Source organism: Aquarana catesbeiana, linkage group LG09 (genome assembly GCF_042186555.1).
Source record: "Aquarana catesbeiana isolate 2022-GZ linkage group LG09, ASM4218655v1, whole genome shotgun sequence".
Classification (NCBI taxonomy): Eukaryota; Metazoa; Chordata; class Amphibia; order Anura; family Ranidae; genus Aquarana; species Aquarana catesbeiana.
The window spans coordinates 309427390-309449145 of NC_133332.1; the positions used below are offsets into that span (position 1 = coordinate 309427390).

A 21756-nucleotide genomic window follows, 5' to 3' on the forward strand; every position below is an offset into this window, starting at 1 on the left:
ACGGATGGTCCCTGCTGTCTCTGGGACCCGTGTGTTTCCCAGCAGACGGGGGGGGTGGGGGCGGCAGGAAGTGGCACCCCCCTCCCCCCTGAAAGGTGCCAACTGTGACGCCGGAGGGGGGGAGGAATCCGATGAGTGGAAGTTCCACTTTTGGGTGGAACTCCACTTTAAGGTCTGTCACGGTATGCCGGACCTTCATAGTGCAAGTACTGGCTGTGTGAATATCTCCTAAACAGTGCAAGTTTAGGAGATATTCACAGTACCTAGAGGTAAGCCTTATTATATAGTAGTTACATAGTAGGTGAGGTCGAAAAAAGACACAAGTCTATCAAGTCCAGCCTATGTGTGTAATTATATGTCAGTATTACATTGTATATTCCTGTATGTTGCGGTCGTTCAGGTGCTTATCTAATAGTTTCTTGAAACTATCGATGCCCCCCGCTGAGACCACCGCCTGTGGAAGGGAATTCCAAATCCTTGCCGCTCTTATGCCCTGTACACACGGTCGGACATTGATCGGACATTCCGACAACAAAATCCATGGACTTTTTCCAACGGATGTTGGCTCAAACTTGTCTTGCATACACACGGTCACACAAAGTTGTCGGAAAATCCGATCGTTCTGAACGCGGTGACGTAAAACACGTACGTTGGGACTATAAACGAGGCAGTAGCCAATAGCTTTCGTCTCTTAATTTATTCTGAGCATGCGTGACACTTTGTGCGTTGGATTTGTGTACACACGATCGCAATTTCCGACAACGGATTTTGTTGTCGGAAAATTTTATAACTTTGTGTGTCGGAAATTCCTATGGAAAATGTGTGATGGAGCCCACACACGGTCAGAATTTCCGACAACAATGTCCTATCACACATTTTCCATCGGAAAATCCTATCGTGTGTACAGGGTATTACAGTAAAGAACCCTCTACGTAGTTTAAGGTTAAACCTCTTTTCTTCTAATTTTAATGAGTGGCCACGAGTCTTGTTAAACTCCCTTCTGCAAAAAAGTTTTATCCCTATTGTGGGGTCACCAGTATGGTATTTGTAAATTGAAATCATTATTATAAGCTTACCTGTAGGTACAAGTGGTAAAACTGAGATTACTACCACTTTATTTGGATAAATACATGGTAATATCCATGCTTATCAATTTCTTCTCGACATGTTTTGCGGTTCTTATCCGATTCTTTAGGAGTATTACCGTATATACTCGAGTATAAGCCGCGTTTTTCAGCACATTTTTTTGTGCTGAAAGTGCCCCCCTCGGCTTATACTCCAGTCAAGCACTTTTCTGGTGCAAAGAATGACATTTTCCGAACCAATTTTGGGGCCCTGTATCTCGGGACCACTTGGTGCTAGGAACCCCAAATTTGGTGTGCAAACCCAGTGGAACTAGCACTACAATAAATCCAAAATATGGGATTCCTAGCACCAAGTGGCCCCCGAGATATGGGGCCCCAAATTCGGTTCAGAAAATGTCATTCTCTGCTGTAGAAAAGTGCTTGACATTTTCCAAACCGACTTTGGGGCCCCGTATCTCGGAGCTACTTGGTGCTAGGAACCCCAGCAACTTTGGATATTTTGTAGTGCTAGTTCCACTGGGTTTGCACACCAAATTTGAGGTTCCTAGCACAAAGTGGCCCTGAGATAAGGGGCCCCAAATTCGGTCAACCGTGTCCATCTGCAGCAATGTAATTTCCGGACCCTTGGGGTCCAGAGACCCCAAATTTTGGCTGCAACTAGGGGGCATCTAGAAACCCTTAACTACCAAGTTTGAAGTTCGGGGGACCTATGGCTGCTAATGGGCACAGTGAGGCATGCAAATGGGCACAGTGAGGCTGCAAATGGGCATTGTTGACCCTCTTTTCCACTTACAGTATCTGCGCATTTCCCACCCTAGGCTTATACTCGAGTCAATACGTTTTCCCAGTTTTTTGTGGTAAAATTAGGTGCCTCGGCTTACATTCTGGTCGGCTTATACTCGAGTATATACGGTAATTTGGTTGACTATAGAGGAACAGTAATAGTTATGATACAGTTACAGTGTGGAAAAATAATGATTGGCTCCCCTGCAGATTGTGTAAGTTTGCCCACTTACAAAGATATGAAGGGTCTATAATTTTTATCATAGGTGTATTTTATATGATAGAGACAGAATATCAACCAAAAATCCAGAAAAAACACGATACAAATGCTATAAATTGAGCTGCAGTTCAGTGTGTAAAATAAGTATTCAATCCCCAAGCAAAACATGACTTAGTACTTGGTGGAGAAACTCTTGTTGGCAAGCACAGAGGTCAGACGTTTCTTGTTGGTTACCAGGTTTGCACACATCTCAGGTGGGATTTTGGTCCCATCTTCTTTACAGATCTTCTCTAAATCCTTAAGGTTTCTTGGCTGTCGCTTGGCAACTCGAAGTTTCAGCTCCCTCCTTAAATGGTGGTAAGTTTTGGGTCATTGTCATGCTGGAAGACCCATCCATGACCCATCTTCAGTGTTCTGGCTGAGGGAAGAAGGTTCTCATCCAAGATTTTACAATACATGGCCCCATCCATTGGCCCCTCAATGCGGCAAAGTCGGCCTGTACCTTTAGCAGAGAAACCACCCCAATGCATAATGTTTCCACTTCCATGCTTGACTGTAGGGATGGTGTTCTTATGCCGCGTACACACGGTCGGACTTTCCGGCATACTTGGTCCGGCGGACCAGAGTGTGCCGGACAATCCGCCCATGTGTAGGCGCCGGCGGACTTTTCCGGCGGACTTTTTCCCAAAAGCCCGCCGGACCTAGATTTGAAGAAAGTTTTAAATCTTTCCGCCGGACTCAGTTTCGGGCGGAAAGTCCGCTCGTGTGTGTGCTGGTCCGACGGAAAGCCCGCTCGTGTGTATGCTGGTCCGACGGACCAGATACGACACGAGGGCAGGGTATTGCATCTCGCGCTCGCTGCAATAGGAAAAACACAGCGAGCGCCCCCCCTCCTGAACCGTACCAGGCCACATGCCCTCAACATGGGGGGTGGGTGCTTTGGGGGAGGGGGGCGCCCTGCGGGGCCCCCCACCCCAAAGCACCTTGTCCCCATGTTGATGAGGACAAGGGCCTCTTCCCGACAACCCTGGCCGTTGGTTGTCGGGGTCTGCGGGCGGGGGCTTATCGGAATCTGGGAGCCCCTTTAATAAGGGGGCCCCCAGATCCCGGCCCCCCACCCTATGTGAATGAGTATGGGGTACACGGTACCCCTACCCATTCACCTAGGGAAAAAGTGTAAGTAATAAAACACACTACACAGGTTTTTAAAATAGTTTATTAAACAGCTCCGGGGGGGGGATCTTCCTCCGGCTTCGGGGGTCCCTCCGCTTCATCTTCTCCCGGCGTCCGGTTGGTTCTTCTCCCGGTGTTCCAGTTCTTCGGCCGGCTCCTCTGCTGTCTTCAGGTAGCTCTCTTGCCAGCAGAGGTCCGGACTCCTGGGCTCCTGGGCTTCAGGGCTTCTTCTCTTCTCTTCTCCAGATGTTGACACGACGCTCTCTCCGGCTGGACTGCTCTCTGAGGGCTCCGTTGTGACTTATATAGGCGGAGACCCCGCCCCCTTTTGATGTCACAGTCCCTGGGCATGCTGGGACTGTGACGTTTTAGGGGGCGTGGTCACTGGGTGATGTTGACCACGCCCCCTAAAACGTCACAGTCCCAGCATGCCCAGGGACTGTGACATCAAAAGGGGGCGGGGTCTCCGCCTATATAAGTCACAACGCAGCCCTCGGAGAGCAGTCCAGCCGGAGAGAGCGTCGTGTCAACATCTGGAGAAGAGAAGAGAGAAGAGGGAAGAAGCCAAGAAGCCCAGAAGCCCAGGAGTCCGGACCTCTGCTGGCAAGAGAGCTACCTGAAGACAGCAGAGGAGCCGGCCGAAGAACTGGAACACCGGGAGAAGAACCAACCGGACGCCGGGAGAAGATGAAGCGGAGGGACCCTCGAAGCCGGAGGAAGATCCCCCCCCGAGCTGTTTAATAAAATGTTTTAAAAACCTGTGTAGTGTGTTTTATTACTTACACTTTTTCCCTAGGTGAATGGGTAGGGGTACCATGTACCCCATACTCATTCACATAGGGTGGGGGGCCGGGATCTGGGGGCCCCCTTATTAAAGGGGCTCCCAGATTCCGATAAGCCCCCGCCCGCAGACCCCGACAACCAACGGCCAGGGTTGTCGGGAAGAGGCCCTTGTCCTCATCAACATGGGGACAAGGTGCTTTGGGGTGGGGGGCCCCGCAGGGCGCCCCCCTCCCCCAAAGCACCCACCCCCCATGTTGAGGGCATGCGGCCTGGTACGGTTCAGGAGGGGGGGGGGGGCGCTCGCTCGTCCCCACTCCCTTTCCTGACCGGCCAGGCTGCGTGCTCGGATCGGGTCTGGTATGGATTTTAGGGGGGACCAGCGCGAGGAGAAAAAAAAGCCGATTGCCGGCTTTGTTTACATCACATGATCAGCTGTCATTGGCTGACAGCTGATCTCGTGGTAAGGGGTCGGGATCGACCCCTTACTTCGATCTGTGATCAGCCGAGTCTCATAGACTTGCTGATCACAGAGCGCCTTCTTTCTACTTTGATAGCTTGAGGAGTGTTCTGTGACCGCTGGTCGATTGCCAAAGGGTCTCACTCCTAGTTTGCCGGCTGTGTATTTAAACATAATGACTAGCTACTGTGATCAATTCATGGGTGAGGTGACCCCTCGTCTTAGATGGGGGTGCCTCCGACCATGCAGTTCCTCTTCGAAGGATCAGTCTTCTGTTCTTCAGAACTATAGTCATAGCCCAAAAAAAGCGCTATGCCGGTTCCATACTTTATTGTAGTTTTATATCTGTATGGTTAATAAAAATGATTGGAAATGAAAAATCCAGTAAAAACACATGATATGAATGTTATAAATTGAGTTGCAGTTTAGTGACTAAAATAAGTATTTGATCCCCAAGCAAAACATGACTTAGTACTAAACCCTTGTTGGCAAGCACAGAGGTAAAACATTTCTTGGGATTTTGGTCCACTCTTCTTTACAGATCTTCCGTAAATCCCTAAGGTTTCTTGGCTGTCGCTTGGCAACTCCCTCCATAAATTTTCTATAGGATTAAGGTCTGGAGACTGGCTAGGCCACTCCATGACTGTAGTAATGAAAAGAAATAAAAAAAGAGCGCACCAGCCTAGTGCATTATCCTTGACAGATTTATTAATTAAAAACAGAGATTAAAATCTACTCACAAAGGTAGGAGAAAAAATCGCATTGTATACAGGCACAAAGACGATTGGTCCAATGGTAGCAGTTTTTCCAGGTCTTAGGAAGAGGGCGTATGGACTACTGCTGGCTAACGCGTTTCGAAGGTGACCCTTCTTCATCAGAGCCTCTGATGAAGGCTCCGAGGCTCTGATGAAGAAGGGTCACCTTCGAAACGCGTTAGCCAGCAGTAGTCCTTACGCCCTCTTCCTAGGACCTGGAAAAACTGCTACCATTGGACCAATCGTCTTTGTGCCTGTATACAATGCGATTTTTTCTCCTACCTTTGTGAGTAGATTTTAATCTCTGTTTTTAATTAATAAATCTGTCAAGGATAATGCACTAGGCTGGTGCGCTCTTTTTTTCTTTCTTTTCATTACTACTAGGATAATCCCATCCTGAAGAGCAGCAAGGCCGAAACCCATAGTCCTTCTTGAACCTTTGGGATCATTTAGCCAATACACCTGTGCGCAAGAGTATTTTGCATCTTTATTGTACACTCCATGACTGTAATGTGCTGCTTCTTGAGCCACTCCTTTGTTTCCTTGGCGGTATGTTTTGGGTCATTGTCATGCTGAAAGACTCATCCATGACCCATCTTCAGTGTTCTGGCTGAGGGAAGAAGGTTCTCATCCAAGATTTTACAATACATGGCCATGGTTCATTGGCCCCTCAATGCGGCAAAGTCAGTCTGTACCTTTAGCAGAGAAACAGCCCCAAAGCATCATGTTTCCACCTCCGTGCTTGACTGTAGGGATGGTGCCCTTAGGGTCATAGTCAGCGTTTTTCTTCCTCCAAACACGGCGAGTCCCCCTCTTCAGGAAGGCACATGTACAGTCATGCCAACGAACATCTAAATGATTCAGAGAAGGATTGGGAGAAAGTGCTGTGGTCTGATGAGACCAAAATTTAGCTTTTTGGTATTAACTCGACTTTCTGTATTTGGAGGAAGAAAAATGCTGACTATGACCCTAAGAACACCGTCCCTACAGTCAAGCACGGAGGTGGAAACATTATGCTTTGGGGCTGTTTCTCTGCTAAAGTTACAGGCCGACTTTGCTGCATTGAGGGGCCAATGGACGGCGCCATGTATTGTAAAATCTTGGTTGAGAACCTTCTTCCCTCAGCCAGAACACTGAATGTGGGTCATGGATGGGTCTTCTAGCATGACAATGACCCAAAACTTACCACTAAGGCAACAAAGGAGTGGCTCAAGAAGAAGTACATAAAGGTCATGGAATGGCCTAGTCAGTCTCCAGACCTTAATCCTATAGAAAATTTATGGAGGGAGCTGAAACTTCGTGTTGCCAAGCGACAGCTAAGAAACCTTAAGGATTTAGAGAAGATCTGTGGACCGAAATCCCTCCTGAGATGTGTGCAAACCTGGTCACCACCTACAAGAAACGTCTGACCTCTGTGCTTGCCAACAAGGGTTTCTCCACCAACTACTAAGTCATGTTTTGCTTGGGGATCGAATACTTATTTTACTCGCTGAACTGCAACTCAATTTATAACATTTGTATCGTGTTTTTTTTCTGGATTTTTGGTTGATATTCTGTCTCTATCATATAAAATACACCTATGATAAAAATTATAGACCCTTCATTTCTGGCAAACTTACAAAACCTGCAGGGGATCAAATACGGTAATTATTTTCCCCATGGTATGCTGCAGCTGGCAGCCAGTTAATTTCTGCATGGGTTTGACAGGTGACGCCATCTGTCACACTTAAAGCGGTGTTCCGCCCCAAAAAAAAAAAAAAAAAATTAAAAGCCAGTAGCCACACATACTGCAGCTGCTGGCTTTTAATAATCGGACACTTACCTGTCCTGGAGTCCCGCGATGTCGGCACCGCAGCTGATGTTTCCATCAGCTGTCGGGTGCTGCCGCCGCCATTGCAGGTAAGGGAACCCGGCAGTGTAGCCTTACGGCTTCGCGCCTGAAACCCTACTTGCGCCTGCGCAAGGCCCCGCTCCTCTCTCCTACTGGCCCGGTGACAGGGAGAGGAGGAGGGAGCCCCGGGGTCATGTCACAGGCCGCGGCCGGACTCCCGGAAGTGGGAACAGGATACCTGTCAAAAACAGGTATCCTGTCCCCCCTCCCCCCCGAAAGATGCCAATTGTGGCACTGGAGGGGGAGGGGAGACAAATGAGCGGAAGTTCTACTTTTGGGTGGAACTCCGCTTTAAGTTGTCCATAAACTGATCGTCAGGTTGAGCAGTGGGTGGGTTGCCCCTGTTCGATAAAAGTAATTTGTTTGATTGAATATATAAGAACCAGTGCGCAAAAACCCAATGTACACAGAGAGTTACCAAACTGACGGTAAAATACCAGATAGAGAGCTGCCAACATAGATAGGTAAACTCAATTCCCCAAGATAGATAATGGATAAAGATATGTGGCGCTACTCCATCAATCAGTGATAAATAAATAATCCAAAATCACAACTAGAATAAACTATGCTGTCGGATGAAGTACACACAATGGGCTCCACCTTGTATATAGTTATAGGCCTAGAGATGAATATCGCCGTACATAAGTAAATCAAAGAAAAAAATATATATGCGATAAACACAATAAATGGTGAATACCAGTAATCAAAATGCTTAGAATCAAATGTGTGATTATAGTGCTCACATGAGTTGAATAAAAATAATAATATCAACCACCTCTCATCAGGTGGCAAAAATAAACCTGTGAATATAGTGAACTGGCTTCCCAGGCTGAAAAACACACTAGAACTCCATAAACAAACAGTGTCCAATGCCTGCGATACATTGGACACTGTTTGTTTATGGAGTTCTAGTGTGTTTTTCAGCCTGGGAAGCCAGTTCACTATATTCACAGGTTTATTTTTGCCACCTGATGAGAGGTGGTTGATATTATTATTTTTATTCAACTCATGTGAGCACTATAATCACACATTTGATTCTAAGCATTTTGATTACTGGTATTCACCATTTATTGTGTTTATTGCATATATTTTTTTTTCTTTGATTTACTTATGTACGGCGATATTCATCTCTAGGCCTATAACTATATACAAGGTGGAGCCCATTGTGTGTACTTCATCCGACAGCATAGTTTATTCTAGTTGTGATTTTGGATTATTTATTTATCACTGATTGATGGAGTAGCGCCACATATCTTTATCCATAATTTGTTTGATTGACTTGTATCAAAGGGACATATTGAAAAAATGCTCTTGATCAGCAGCTACTGCCAATCGGTATTGTATCGCCCATTGAAGTCAATGGGACCACACTGCTGCAACAGTGAGCTAAACGCTTGGCTTGCACTAGTGTGCTAATTACATGCAAAATACACCTTTAAAAAAAAAAAAAAACACAGCCAAAAAAGCCACTAAAGCATAACATGCAGTTAGAGGGGGTAGAACACATGCTGCAGCCGCGGCCACTTTATCTCTGCATGTCGAGTTTGACGGGTGGCGCCACCTGTCACACTTAAGCAGGCCGATTGAACGGTGTGTGGTTGTCACCGTTTGATAGAAGTCAATTGTTTGATCGACTTCTATCAAAGGGACATAGTGAAAAAAAGATTCTCGATCAGCGGCTGCAACCAATGGATATTATATCACCCACTAAAAGTGAGCGGGTCCACACGGCAACCGTGAGCCAAACGCCTCAGCTCACGCTTGTGGTGTGGTAATAACATGAAAAATTGAAAAATCCGCCTTTGGAAAAAAAAAAAAAACAGCCAAAAAAAGTCACTAAAACATAAAAAGTAGTCAGAGGGGGTAGTACACATGCTGCAGCCAATTTATCTTTTCATGTCGAATTTGACAGGTGGCACCACCTGTCACACTTAAAGTGATTGTAAAAGGTTTTTTTTTAAATAACAAACATGTCATACTTACCCGCTTGGTGCAAGGGTTTCGCTCAGAGCAGCCCCGATCCTTTTCTTCTGGGGTGCCCAGGCGGCGCTCCTGGCTCCTACTCTTCATTGGGTGCCCCCACGGAGACCTGCTTTCCATGGGGGGCACCTGTGCAGGCTATTGACACAGACAGCAGGACTCGGCCCCAGCCCCCGCCTCCTGTGTCACTGGATTTGATTGACAGCGGCGGGAGCCAGTGGCTTCTGCTGCTATCATATGGAAAACATTTTCTCAGTCAGTGGCTGCAGCCTATTTTATCAGTAATTGGTGGTGTATTTTGACAGCGGCGGGTGCAGCTGTCAGAATACAGTGTCCCAGGAGGGGAAATTCTTTCATCAGCCCGCTGGCCGAAAAAAAAAAACTAACAGAGTATGGCCAGCTTTACCTATTGAACGCCTGGAAGCTGCTGTTCTACCGCCCTCTGGAAAGCGATTTACCGCAGTCCTGCGGCTGGTCTAGTCCAGGCCTAACTCTGTTACTATTATTGAACAAACTCTGTAGTGTCCTCTCTCCACCCCCAGTCTGCTAATATGGACAGCGAGGAGCAGCAGGAGACTGATAAAGGTCACCCTTCTCACCACTCTCTTCCTCCTACCAGTATGTTCTTTTTCGGCATATTTGCACACCCAATTGCTTCTCAGCCCTTCTCCTCCCTCTCCCAGTCTGAGTGGTGTTGTGGAGGAGATTGCCAGATTTGCATCTATTTGTTCCTTTTATATTTGCCCAGAGTTCAACTTTAGAACAGCATATTTAAAGAGGTGGTGGGGACTTTGTATGTGCCGTCAGATGAAGGAAAACTCCAAAATCCAGCGCAACATCTCTGGCAAGGTGGTTCCCAACACAACAAGGCACCTGACAGTAGCTCAAACCAAAAAGGAGCACCAGACAAAAAAACAAATGGAAGAGACCATGATCATTTTAATTGTTACTAAATAAATCAAATAAAAATATCCAACGGGTTTCGGGGACAACTCCCCCTTCATCAGGGCTCTACACAGGCTAAAACGTGGATGAAGGCCGAGAAAACAGTCACCTCTCAAGATATTTAAATCAGTATTAAACTCTCATCTTGGAGTAACAATGTAACAGTTGTTGGACTCTTTCATCTGTTTTTGGTCTGGTGCTCCTTTCTGTATTCTTTGGTTGGAGTTCAGCTTTAACTGGCTTATTTATTAAAGAGTCTGGCAGGCACAATGTTCTTGTAGTCCATAGCAGACAATATGATTATTCCGTTCAATATGTGATACTCTACCAGGGGAATGAAAATAAGAAGATGAATCATTTCTAAAGGTAAATACCGTATTTATCGGCGTATAACACGCACTTTTTTCCCCTTAAAATCAGGGGAAAATCGTGGGTGCGTGTTATACGCCGATCCCCGCTAATTGTGATCTATCGCCGTGATCGCAGCCGACATTCACATAGCGTTTCGTTTTAAATATGGCGCCACGGAGTTCGGAGGGACTCGGCGGAGCTGAACGAGCGTCGCCGAAATCACAGTGACTGGGCGGAGCCGAGATACACATAGTCGAGTGTTCTCGGCTCTTTCCGGCGCCGCTCACAGTCACGCCCAGTCCCGCCATTGGACCTGTGTTATGTCCATCATAGGGAGGGACTGGGCGGGACTGTGAGCGGCGCCGGAAAGAGCCGAATACACTCGACTATGTGTATCTCGGCGGCGTTCGTTCAGCTCTGCCGAGTCCCTCCGAACTCCGCGGCGCCATATTTAAAACTACATGCAGCTATGTGTATGTCGGCGGTGATCTGTCCAAGCATGGACACTGGGGGCAAGGCTGCACTGACCACTGGGGCAAAGCTGCACTGACAAGGCTGCACTGACAAGGCTGCACTGGGGCAAAGCTGCACTGACAAGGCTGCACTGGGGCAAAGCTGCACTGACAAGACTGCACTGGGGCAAAGCTGCACTGACAAGGCTGCAGTGGACACTGGGTCAAGGCTGCACTGACACTGAAAAGGCTGCAATGACACTAACAAGGCTGCAGATGAACACTGATAAGGCTGCATTGATGGGCATTTTAATGTATGTTTTTTATCCTTAAACTTCTCTCCTAAAAGTTTTTTTCCTTAAAATTCTCTCCTAAACTTGGGGTGCGTGTTATACGCCGGCGCGTGTTATACGCCGATAAATACGGTAGTTCACTCTTCAGAGACTTTAGGCCTAACCGCAGACTGCTTTTTTTAAAGGGTCCCTGTTGCCAGACCATTTATTTCAAAAGCAATCTTCCCTTAAGAATATAACAGCCCCGAGACTGCTGCTCAATGCCGCCATCTTGGATGTTATGTAAGCAGCTAAACCTGGCTCAGAGTTGTTAATCATGTGACACGCTAAAGCAGATATTCTCAACTAAGGTTCCTCCAAAGGTTAGTGATATATTCTGGTTGACACCTACCCATACTGGCACAGGGGTGGGCACCGCCATATGTAATCTATTTAGGAGACTCCCAGAACACACTTTTTTTTTTTTTTTTTACTTTTTGGAATATTCCAAAGGTTGTAGGGGTTCTTAAACTGTGTCTATCTGATAGTGCCTTCAAAATTCAGGGTCCAACACCAATTGGCAGAGACAGCTGGTGATATCTATAGCTGTTTTTAAGAGTGGAATTCTGACCACCACCTTAAGGGGGGCATTTTTTCCCTTGACCACCAATGTAAGGGGCATTCCTCCCACTGACCACCAATGTAAGGGGCATTCCGCCCACTGACCACCAATGTAAAGGGGCATTCTTCCCACTGACCACCATTGTAAGGACCATTCTTTCTACAGACCCCCTGATGAATTAATTTTAGCATGGGTTCCCTGATACCTGAAAATTATTTCTAGGGTTCCTCTTTCTTCCACTGACCACCAACGTAAGGAACATTCTTCCCATTCACCACCAGTGTAAGGGACAATCTTCCCACTGACCTCCCAATGTAAGGATAATTCTACCACTGACCACCAATGTAAGGAGCATTCTTCCCACTGATCACCAATGTAAGGACCATTATTTCCAAAGCCCCCCAATTAATTAATTTTAGTATAGGTTCCCTGAGACCTGAAAATTATTTCAAGGGTTCCTCTTTCTTTCACTGACCACCAACGTAAGGAGCATTCTTCACACTGACCACCAATGTAAGGGGCATTCTTCCCCACTGACCACCAATGTAAGGAAAATTCTTCACACTGACCTCCAATGTAAGGAGCATTCTGACCACCAATGTAAGGGGCATTCTTCTCACTGATCACCAATGTAAGGAGCATTCTTCCCACTGACCAACAGTGTAAGGAACATTCTTCCCACTGACCACCAATGTAAGGAGCATTCTTCCCACTGACCACCAATGTAAGGAACATTCTTCCCACTGATCACCAATGTAAGGAACATTCTTCCCACTGATCACCAATGTAAGGAGCATTCTTCCCACTGATCACCAATGTAAGGAGCATTATTCCAACAGACCACCCAATGTGAGGAACAATTGAAGGACCTTTCTTTCCACTGAATTATTTTAAGGGTTCCTCAGGGGTAAAAAAAAAAAAAGGCTGCCCTTCCCTTTTCCTGTTCCACCAGAAACCACATAAAAGATTCATGTAGGAAGGGGAGGAGCTAGGCCATCACAGAGCATAATTAGACACTCCCAAAAGCGGAGAAGGAGTGGACGTTTGAGGAGGATGGGAGCTGTGCTAGGAATTTACTTTTCTTAGAGAAGTCAAAGGCACATTGCAGGTCAATGAAGACATCATTTATGGAAATGCTGTGCGAGGGATCTGGATCCTTGTGGGGGTCTGGTGGTCTGGCAGGGATCCTGATGCCAAGATGGCAAGCCAGTACATCCTGCACTGCCACCCTCCTACCACCCGCTGTATATATATTTTAGAATCTTCATACAGTGCCTTGAAAAAGTATTCTAACCTTTGAAATTTTCCACATTTTGTCACGTTACAACCAAAAACGTAAATGTAATTTATTGGGATTTTATGTGATAGACCAACACAAAGTGGCACATAATTGTGAAGTGGAATGAAAATGATACATTTTTTACAAATAATATGTACTTTGTAGAACCCCCTTTCGCTTCAATAACAGCTGCAAGTCTTTTTGGGGATGTCTCTACCAGCTTTGCACATCTAGAGAGGGACATTTTTGCCCATTCTTCTTTTCAAAATATCTCAAGCTCTGTCAGATTGGATGGAGAGTGTCTGTGAACAGCAATTTTCAAGTCTTGCCACGGATTCTCAATTGGATTTAGGTCTGGACTTTGACTGGGCCATTCTAACACATGAATATGCTTTGATCCAAACCATTCCATTGTAGCTCTGGCTGGATGTTTCGGGTCGTTGTCCTGCTGGAAGGTGAACCTCCGCCCCAGTCTCAAGTCTTTTGCAGATTCTAACAGGTTTTCTTCTAAGATTGTCCTGTATTTGGCTCCATCCATCTTCCCATCAACTCTGACCAGCTTCCCTGTCCCTGCTGAAAAAAAGCATCCCCACAACATGATGCTGCCACCACCATGTTTCACGGTGGGGATGGTGTGTTCAGGGTGATGTGCAGTGTTAGTTTTCCGCCACACCCAGCGTTTTGCTTTTAGGCCAAAAAGTTCAATTTTGGTCTCATCTGACCAGAGCACCTTCTTCCACATGTTTGCTGTGTCCCCCACTTTGCTTCTCACAAACTGCAAACAGGACTTCTTATGGCTTTCTTTCAACAATGTCTTTCTTCTTGCCACTCTTCCATAAAGGTCAGATTTGTGGAGAACACGACTAATAGTTGTCCTGTGGACAGATTCTCCCACCTGAGCTGTGGATCTCTGCAGCTCCTCCAGAGTTACCATGGACCTCTTGGCTCTTCTCTGATGAATGCTCTCCTTGCCCGGCCTGTCAGTTTAGGTGGACGGCCATGTCTTGGTAGGTTTGCAGTTGTGCCATATATTTTCTGATGATGGACTGAACAGAGCTCAGTGAGATGTGCAAAGCGTTGGGATATTTTTTTATAACCTAACCCTGCTTTATACTTCTCCACAACTTTATCCCTGACCTGTCTGGTGTGTTCCTTGGCCTTCATGATGCTGTTTTTTCACTAAGGTTCTCTAACAAACCTCTGAGGGCTTTACAGAACAGCTGTATTTATACTAAGAATAAATTACACACAGGTGGACTCTATTTACTAATTAGGTGACTTCTGAAGGCAGTTGGTTCCACTAGATTTTAGTTAGGGATATCAGAGTAAAGGGAGCTGAATACAAATGCACGCCACACTTTTCAGATATTTATTTGTAAAAAATGTTGAAAACCATTTATCATTTTCCTTCCATTTCACAATCATGTGCCACTTTGTGTTGGTCCATCACATAAAATCCCAATAAAATACATTTACGTTTTTGGTTGTAACATGACAAAATGTGGAAAATTTCAAGGGGTATGAATACTTTTTCAAGGCACTGTATGTATCTGTTTGACTGACCACATGAACCTAAAGTGGAGCTCCAGGCTCCTATAAATACTGTAGCTGCTGACTTTTAATATTAGGGCACTTACCTGTCCAGAGATCCAGCGATGTCGGCACCCGAGCTGATTTTTCAATCGGCTATCGGGTGCTGCCGCCGCCATGTCCACTATAGGAAACTGGAGGTAAAGCCTTACCGCTTCACAGCTGGTTCCCTACTGCGCATGCATGAAGCGGGCCACGCTCTGTGAATGGGGTGGTTATGGGGAAGGAGGAGGGGGGCCTAATCTCAGGCTAATTTCGCAACAAACTCAGATGGAAGTGGGAGCAGGTATCTGTCAAAACCAGGTACCCCCCCCCCCCCCAAAAAAAAAAGGTGCCAAATGTGGCAATAGAGGAGGGGGCAGACAAGCGGAGCCTCCCCTTTTGGGTGGAGCTCTGCTTTAATCCATTATTAATATTATTTTTGTTATGAAAAAAAATGCTATTATCCCTTTCATGACTAAGCCTATTTTTGAAATTTGGTGTTTACAAGTTAAAATCCGTATTTTTTGCTAGAAAATTACTTCGAGTTCCCAAACATTATATATATTTTTTTAGCAGAGAATCTAGAGAATAAAATGGCGATTGTTGCAATATTTTTTATCACACGGTATTTGTGCAGCGGTGTTTTAAACGCAAATTTTTGGAAAAGGGACACTTTCATGAATTTTAAAAAATCCAAACAGTAAAGTTACCCCAATTTTTTTGTATAATGTGAAAGATGATGTTACGCCGAGTAAATAGATACCAAACATGTCACCCTTTATAATTGCACGCACTTGTGGAATGGCGACAAACTACGGTACCTATGAATTTCCATAGGCGCCGCTTTAAAAATTTTTTACGGTTACCAGATTTGAGCTACAGAGGAGGTCTAGTGCTAGAATTATTGCTCTCGCTCTGATGATCGCGGCGATACCTCACATGTGTGGTTTGAACACCGTTTACATATGCGGGCGCGACTTCCGTATGCGTTTTCTTCGCTGCGCGAGCTCGCGGGGAGAGGGGCACTTTAAAAAAATTTTTTTTTTATTTATTTATTTATTTTATTTATTTTTTTACTTTAAAATTGTGTTTAAAAAAAATTTTTTTTTTTTTTTACTTTTATTGCTGTCACAAGGAATGTAAACATCCCTTGTGACAGTAATATGTGGTGACAGGTACTCTTTATGGAGGGATGGGGGGTCTAAAAGACCCCCCATCCCTCCTTTACACTTCAAAGTATTCAGATCGCCGAAAACGGCGATTCTGAATACTGTGTACTTTTTTAAATTCGGCGCCATTGGCAGCCGAGTAAACGGGAAGTGACGTCATGACGTCGCTTCCGCGTTTACAACAAGAAGGCTGGAACGAAGCTGCTCACAGCTTCATTCCAGCCCGCCCCCAGCCGCCGAAGATTCCCGATTGGACACCGGGCCTCCCGATCGCACGGGAGGCCCGGTAACAGCGGCGGGAGGCGGCGGGAGGGGGGGGGATGTCCCCTCCCGCTCCTCCGGTATAACAACCGAGCGGCTTTTAGCCGCATCGGTTGTTATACACGGGTAGCCGATCGCCCACTGGAAACAACGGTACATATGCGTACTCGGCTTTCCGGGGTTATACCGGGATGATGCCCGCAGCTGCAGGCATCATCCCGGTATAACCCCGGAAAGCCGAGTACGCATATGTGCGTACGGTCGGCGGGAAGGGGTTATTATTGTTATTATAGAAAAAAAATATGTTATTATTATTATTAAAAAAAATAATATATTTTTAATTTTCTTTTCTCTATTTGGCTGATCACATGAGCTCAATTTACTAATATTATAATTAGAAAAATATCTTGTATATTATTATAGGAAAAAAAATATTCTTTAAATCTTTATTTGTATCTGACTGATTACATGAGCTCAATTCAATATTATTAATGAAATTGAATAGAATTTATGTTTTCGGCCAAATAGATACAAATAAAGATTTTTCAATAGTAATAAAAATATTTTTCTCATAATAATAAATTGACCTCCTGTGGTCAGCCGAAGAGATACAAATAAAGATTAAAAAATAAATATGTGAGGGGACAGGCTACAAAACCACATCCCCCCCCCCCCCGGTCCGTGGAGTTGTCTTCCGCGAGGTCGGTCTCTGGTGCCGGGATTGTTGGGGACCACTGCTTTAGACACTTTAATACATTGTTAACACCCTTTGATACATTTTTAAAAATCTAAATTTGTTACATTTTTTAAGGAGGACTATCTAGCCCCGAAAACGGTTGGCTATATCTTTACCATCTGTGGATATAAAAAAAATCTTTTGGACTCCCAAGATGGTTGTTTGGCCCTTTTTTGGCACAACTACACATAGATTTTTTTAATTTAGGTGACGCCTAATTTTGGCGGAGAGCTGTTGAACCCAAGCCATTAGGCTCAACTAAGAAATTGTTTCCCATTGCTAAAGGATCCAGTCCATCGCCTGAAATGAAATGAAATGAAATGAGTGACTTGTATAGCGCTACCTATGCGAACTGAATCGCCTCAGGGCGCTTTTTTGCTGCCGGTGTCCATCTGCAGTATAGCACGGTCCTTTTGCCCCATGGGGTCCTGACACGCCTCTCTTCTACTTTTCTTTGGACCCTTGTACTGTGCAGGCTGCCATTTTTGCAAACTGGTCCATGGAATTTTTTTTTTTTGTTCTATATTTCTGCTTTTCAGGTGGCTAAGCTGCCTTGCAAGGAACCCTGGAGCCCCAGCATAGCCACTGTTATGTGCATGCTCCTAGATGGGACTACCCCTGTTGCGCTGATGCTCAGTGTGCCGCCACACACACAGCCCCGAAACTCTTCATCTCAGGAAACTCCCATGCTCCGCCTCCAGGGGCTTTGAGCAACATCACTGTACAACAGCAAACGACAACAAAGTGCTTGCCATGTGAGCGGGCCATGTGACCTTTCAATGATGTCAATAATGCTTGCTCCCCAACTGGAAATTTGGGGGAAGCTGCACTGGTAGGGCATGACATTGGAAGGTGGAGCTCTTGAGGATAAATTGATATAAAATACTATATACAGTGGGGATGGAAAGTATTCAGACCCCCTTAAATTTTTCACTCTTTGTTATATTGCAGCCATTTGCTAAAATCATTTGGGTTCATTTTTTTCCTCATTAATGTACACACAGCACCCCATATTGACAGAAAAACACAGAATTGTTGACATTTTTGCAGATTTATTAAAAAAGAAAAAACTGAAATATCACATGGTCCTAAGTATTCAGACCCTTTGCTCAGTATTTAGTAGAAGCCCCCTTTTGATCTAATACAGCCATGAGTCTTTTTGGGAAAGATGCAACAAGTTTTTCACACCTGGATTTGGGGATCCTCTGCCATTCCTCCTTGCAGATCCTTTCCAGTTCTGTCAGGTTGGATGGTAAACGTTGGTGGATGGCCATTTTTAGCTCTCTCCAGAGATGCTCAATTGGGTTTAAGTCAGGGCTCTGGCGGGGCTATTCAAGAACAGTCACGGAGTTGTTGTGAAGCCACTCCTTCCTTATTTTAGCTGTGTGCTTAGGGTCATTGTCTTGTTGGAAGGTAAACCTTCGGCCCAGTCTGAGGTCCTGAGCACTCTGGAGAAGGTTTTCATCCAGGATATCCCTGTACTTGGCCGCATTCATCTTTCCCTCGATTGTAACCAGTCGTCCTGTCCCTGCAGCTGAAAAACACCCCCACTGCATGATGCTGCCACCACCATGCTTCACTGTTGGGACTGTATTGGACAGGTGATCAGCAGTGCCTGGTTTTCTCCACACATACTGCTTAGAATTAAGGCCAAAAAGTTCTATCTTGGTCTCATCAGACCAGAGAATCTTATTTCTCACCATCTTGGAGTCCTTCAGGTGTTTTTTTTAGCAAACTCCATGCGGGCCTTCATGTGTCTTGCACTGAGGAGAGGCTTCCGTTGGGCCACTCTTCCATAAAGCCCGACTGGTGGAGGGCTGCAATGATGGTTGACTTTCTACAACTTTCTCCCATCTCCCGACGGCATCTCTGGAGCTCAGCCACAGTGATCTTTGGGTTCTTCTTTACCTCTCTCACCAAGGCTCATCTTCCCTGATAGCTCAGTTTGGCTGGACGGCCAGCTCTAGGAAGGGTTCTGGTCATCCCAAACATCTTCCATTTAAGGATTATGGAGGCCACTGTGCTCTTAGGAACCTTAAGTGCAGCAGAATTTTTTTGTAACCTTGGCCAGATCTGTGCCTTGCCACAATTCTGTCTCTGAGCTCTTCAGGCAGTTCCTTTGACCTCATGATTCTCATTTGCTCTGACATGCACTGTGAGCTGTAAGGTCTTATATAGACAGGTGTGTGGCTTTCCTAATCAAGTCCAATCAGTATAATCAAACACAGCTGGACTCAAATGAAGGTGTAGAACCATCTCAAGGATGATCGGAAGAAATGGACAGCACCTGAGTTAAATATATTAGTGTCACAGCAAAGGGTCTGAATACTTAGGACCATGTGATATTTCAGTTTTTCTTTTTTAATAAATCTGCAAAAATGTCAACAATTCTGTGTTTTTCTGTCAACATGGGGTGCTGTGTGTACATTAATGAAGAAAAAAATGAACTTAAATGATTTTAGCAAATGGCTGCAATATAACAAAGAGTGAAAAATGTAAGGGGGTCTGAATACTTTCTGTCCCCACTGTAGGTCAACGGTCCCCAAACTATGGCCTGCAGGACACATTCGGCCCACTACAAGATTTTATTTTGCCCTTAGAAAGGGTCAGTGCCATATCCTCAATGTGCACTGATTGAAGATTAAGGTCAGCAGAGGCTATCTATAGTCTAGGCTTCTGATGTAAGCGGGTCTTCTGATGTAAGATAGGCACTCTGATAGTGGACTCTGATGGAGACCCTAATGTAGTGGGGATCTCTGATGGCAGCCCTGATGTAAGGGGTAAACTCTGATGAGGACCCTGATGCATCGGGGGGCTCTGATGGCAACCCAGATGTAATGGGGTACTCCAATGGGGACCTTGATGTAAGGGGAAACTCTTATGGGAACCCTAATGTAATGGGGGTCTCTGATGAGGACCATTATGGAAAGGTGAACTCTGATGGGGACCATTATGTAAGGGTGAACTCTGATGGGGACCATTATGTAAGGGTGAATTCTGATGTAGACCATTATGTAACGGTAAACTCTGATGGGGACCATTATGTAAGGGTAAACTCTGATGGGGACCATTATGTAAGGGTGAACTCTGATGGGGACCATTATGTAAGGATGAACTCTGATGGGACCATTATGTAAGGGTGAACTCTGATGGGGACCATTATGTAAGGGTGAACTCTGATGTAGACCATTATGTAAGGGTAAACTCTGATGGGGACCATTATGTAAGGGTGAACTCTGATGGGGATCCTGATGTAACAGAGGTCTCTGATGGCAACCCTGATGTAATGGGGGTCTCTAAGGAGGACCATTATGTAATGGTGTATTCTGATAGGGACCATTATTTAAGGGTGAACCCTGATGGGGACCCTGATGTAATGGAGTACTCTGACGCCAACCCTGATGTAACAGGGGACTCTGATTTGGACATTGATGTAAGGGAAACTGATGGGAACCCTAATGTAATGGGGGCCTCTGATGGGACCATTATATAAAGGTAAACTCTGATGGGGACCCTGAGGTAATGGGGGTCTCTGATGGGGACCCTGATGTAATGGTGGTATCTGATGGGGACCATTATGTAAGGATAAACTCTGATGGGGACCCTGATGTAATGGGGGTCTCTGATGGGAACCCTGGCCTGATGTAATGGGGGTCTCTGATGGGGATCATTATGTAAGGGTAAACTCTGTTGGGGACCATTATGTAAGGATGAACTCTGTTAGAGACCATTATGTAAGGGTGAACTCTGATGGGGACCCTGATGTAACGGAAGGCTCTGATGGCTACCCTGATGTAACGGGGGACTCTGATTTGGACCTTGATGTAAGAGGAGCTCTAATGGGAACCCTTACGTAATGGGGGACACATAGCATAGGTAACTGGTTGACCTAAAGGGAAAAATCAATTTTGTTGTAAATGTTTAATACTACTTTAAGCATAATAATAAGACTATTATTAATATTTTATTATAAATAGTCACAAGAAGAACAAACATTTGAAATATATCCTTAAATCGTTTTTGGATATTTTTTTTTGTTTTTTTTTTTTTTATTTTATTTTGATGTTCAGGGAAAATAACACAAATCACCCCCAAACCCCTACCCGAAAAAAATTAAGTAAATAAAAACATTGAGAACCAATTTACATTTTGCAAATACATTAATATCCAACATACAGCATAAAAATAATAATAAAATAAAAAATAAAAACAGACACCAGCTTAGTTCCCCCAACCCCGCCCCACCCCTTTTAACCCATGCCTTTATTACAAATCCCAGCTTTTCATCCTTAAATGAACATGACATTTTTGAAAACCAAAACTTAAAAATACAGTGAGAAACAAAATCCATTCCCCATAACTACAAGTTGGCATTGGCATGAATTTTTTTTTTTGTGTTTTGTTTTAAAAATTTGTAGTTTTTTTTTCATATTTAAGACTTTTTGTACAAAACTGTAGGACTTTTTTTTTTTTTTTTAAGTTTTTTTTTTCGGCTTTTCTCCAGTATGTTTTTTTAGTTTAGTTACAGGGTATAACTGCTGCTGGATGATCATTCAAAAGGCTTTTTTTTTATTTATTCATTTATTTATTTTTTAAATGGAAATTATTGCAATGTGGTATATGGAATGGCTGCTGGAGGGAAATTTTTTTTTATTTATTTAGAAGAAATAAATCATGGGGTTTACTTTTAATTGACATGCATGTGTTCATTGCAAACTAGAATAGATATTTTTTTTTGTGAACAATTTTAAATTAGTTACGAAATACGGCTGCTTGTTGCTTACAGCAAAGGATACGCTGCTTAATTTGCTTGTTTATATGGTTTCCTCGATATATGCATAGCTAAAGACATCGCCTTGCTGAAATTAAATACATTTGGCTGCAAGAGGTACCTAAAACCCCAAACCACATAGTACCCATTTTTATTAATTTCCTTACAAATCCTGTCCAGGATCACCGCTGTTCTATAG

The 21756-nt window shown here is 44.7% G+C and overlaps 1 protein-coding gene across 2 annotated transcripts in view; it reads left to right on the forward strand.

Annotated features, from left to right (window-relative positions):
- TMEM35A (transmembrane protein 35A) overlaps positions 1-21756 on the forward strand; it is a 269462-nt gene that overhangs the window by 896 nt on the left and 246810 nt on the right. The gene's annotated exons all lie outside the window — the stretch shown is intronic.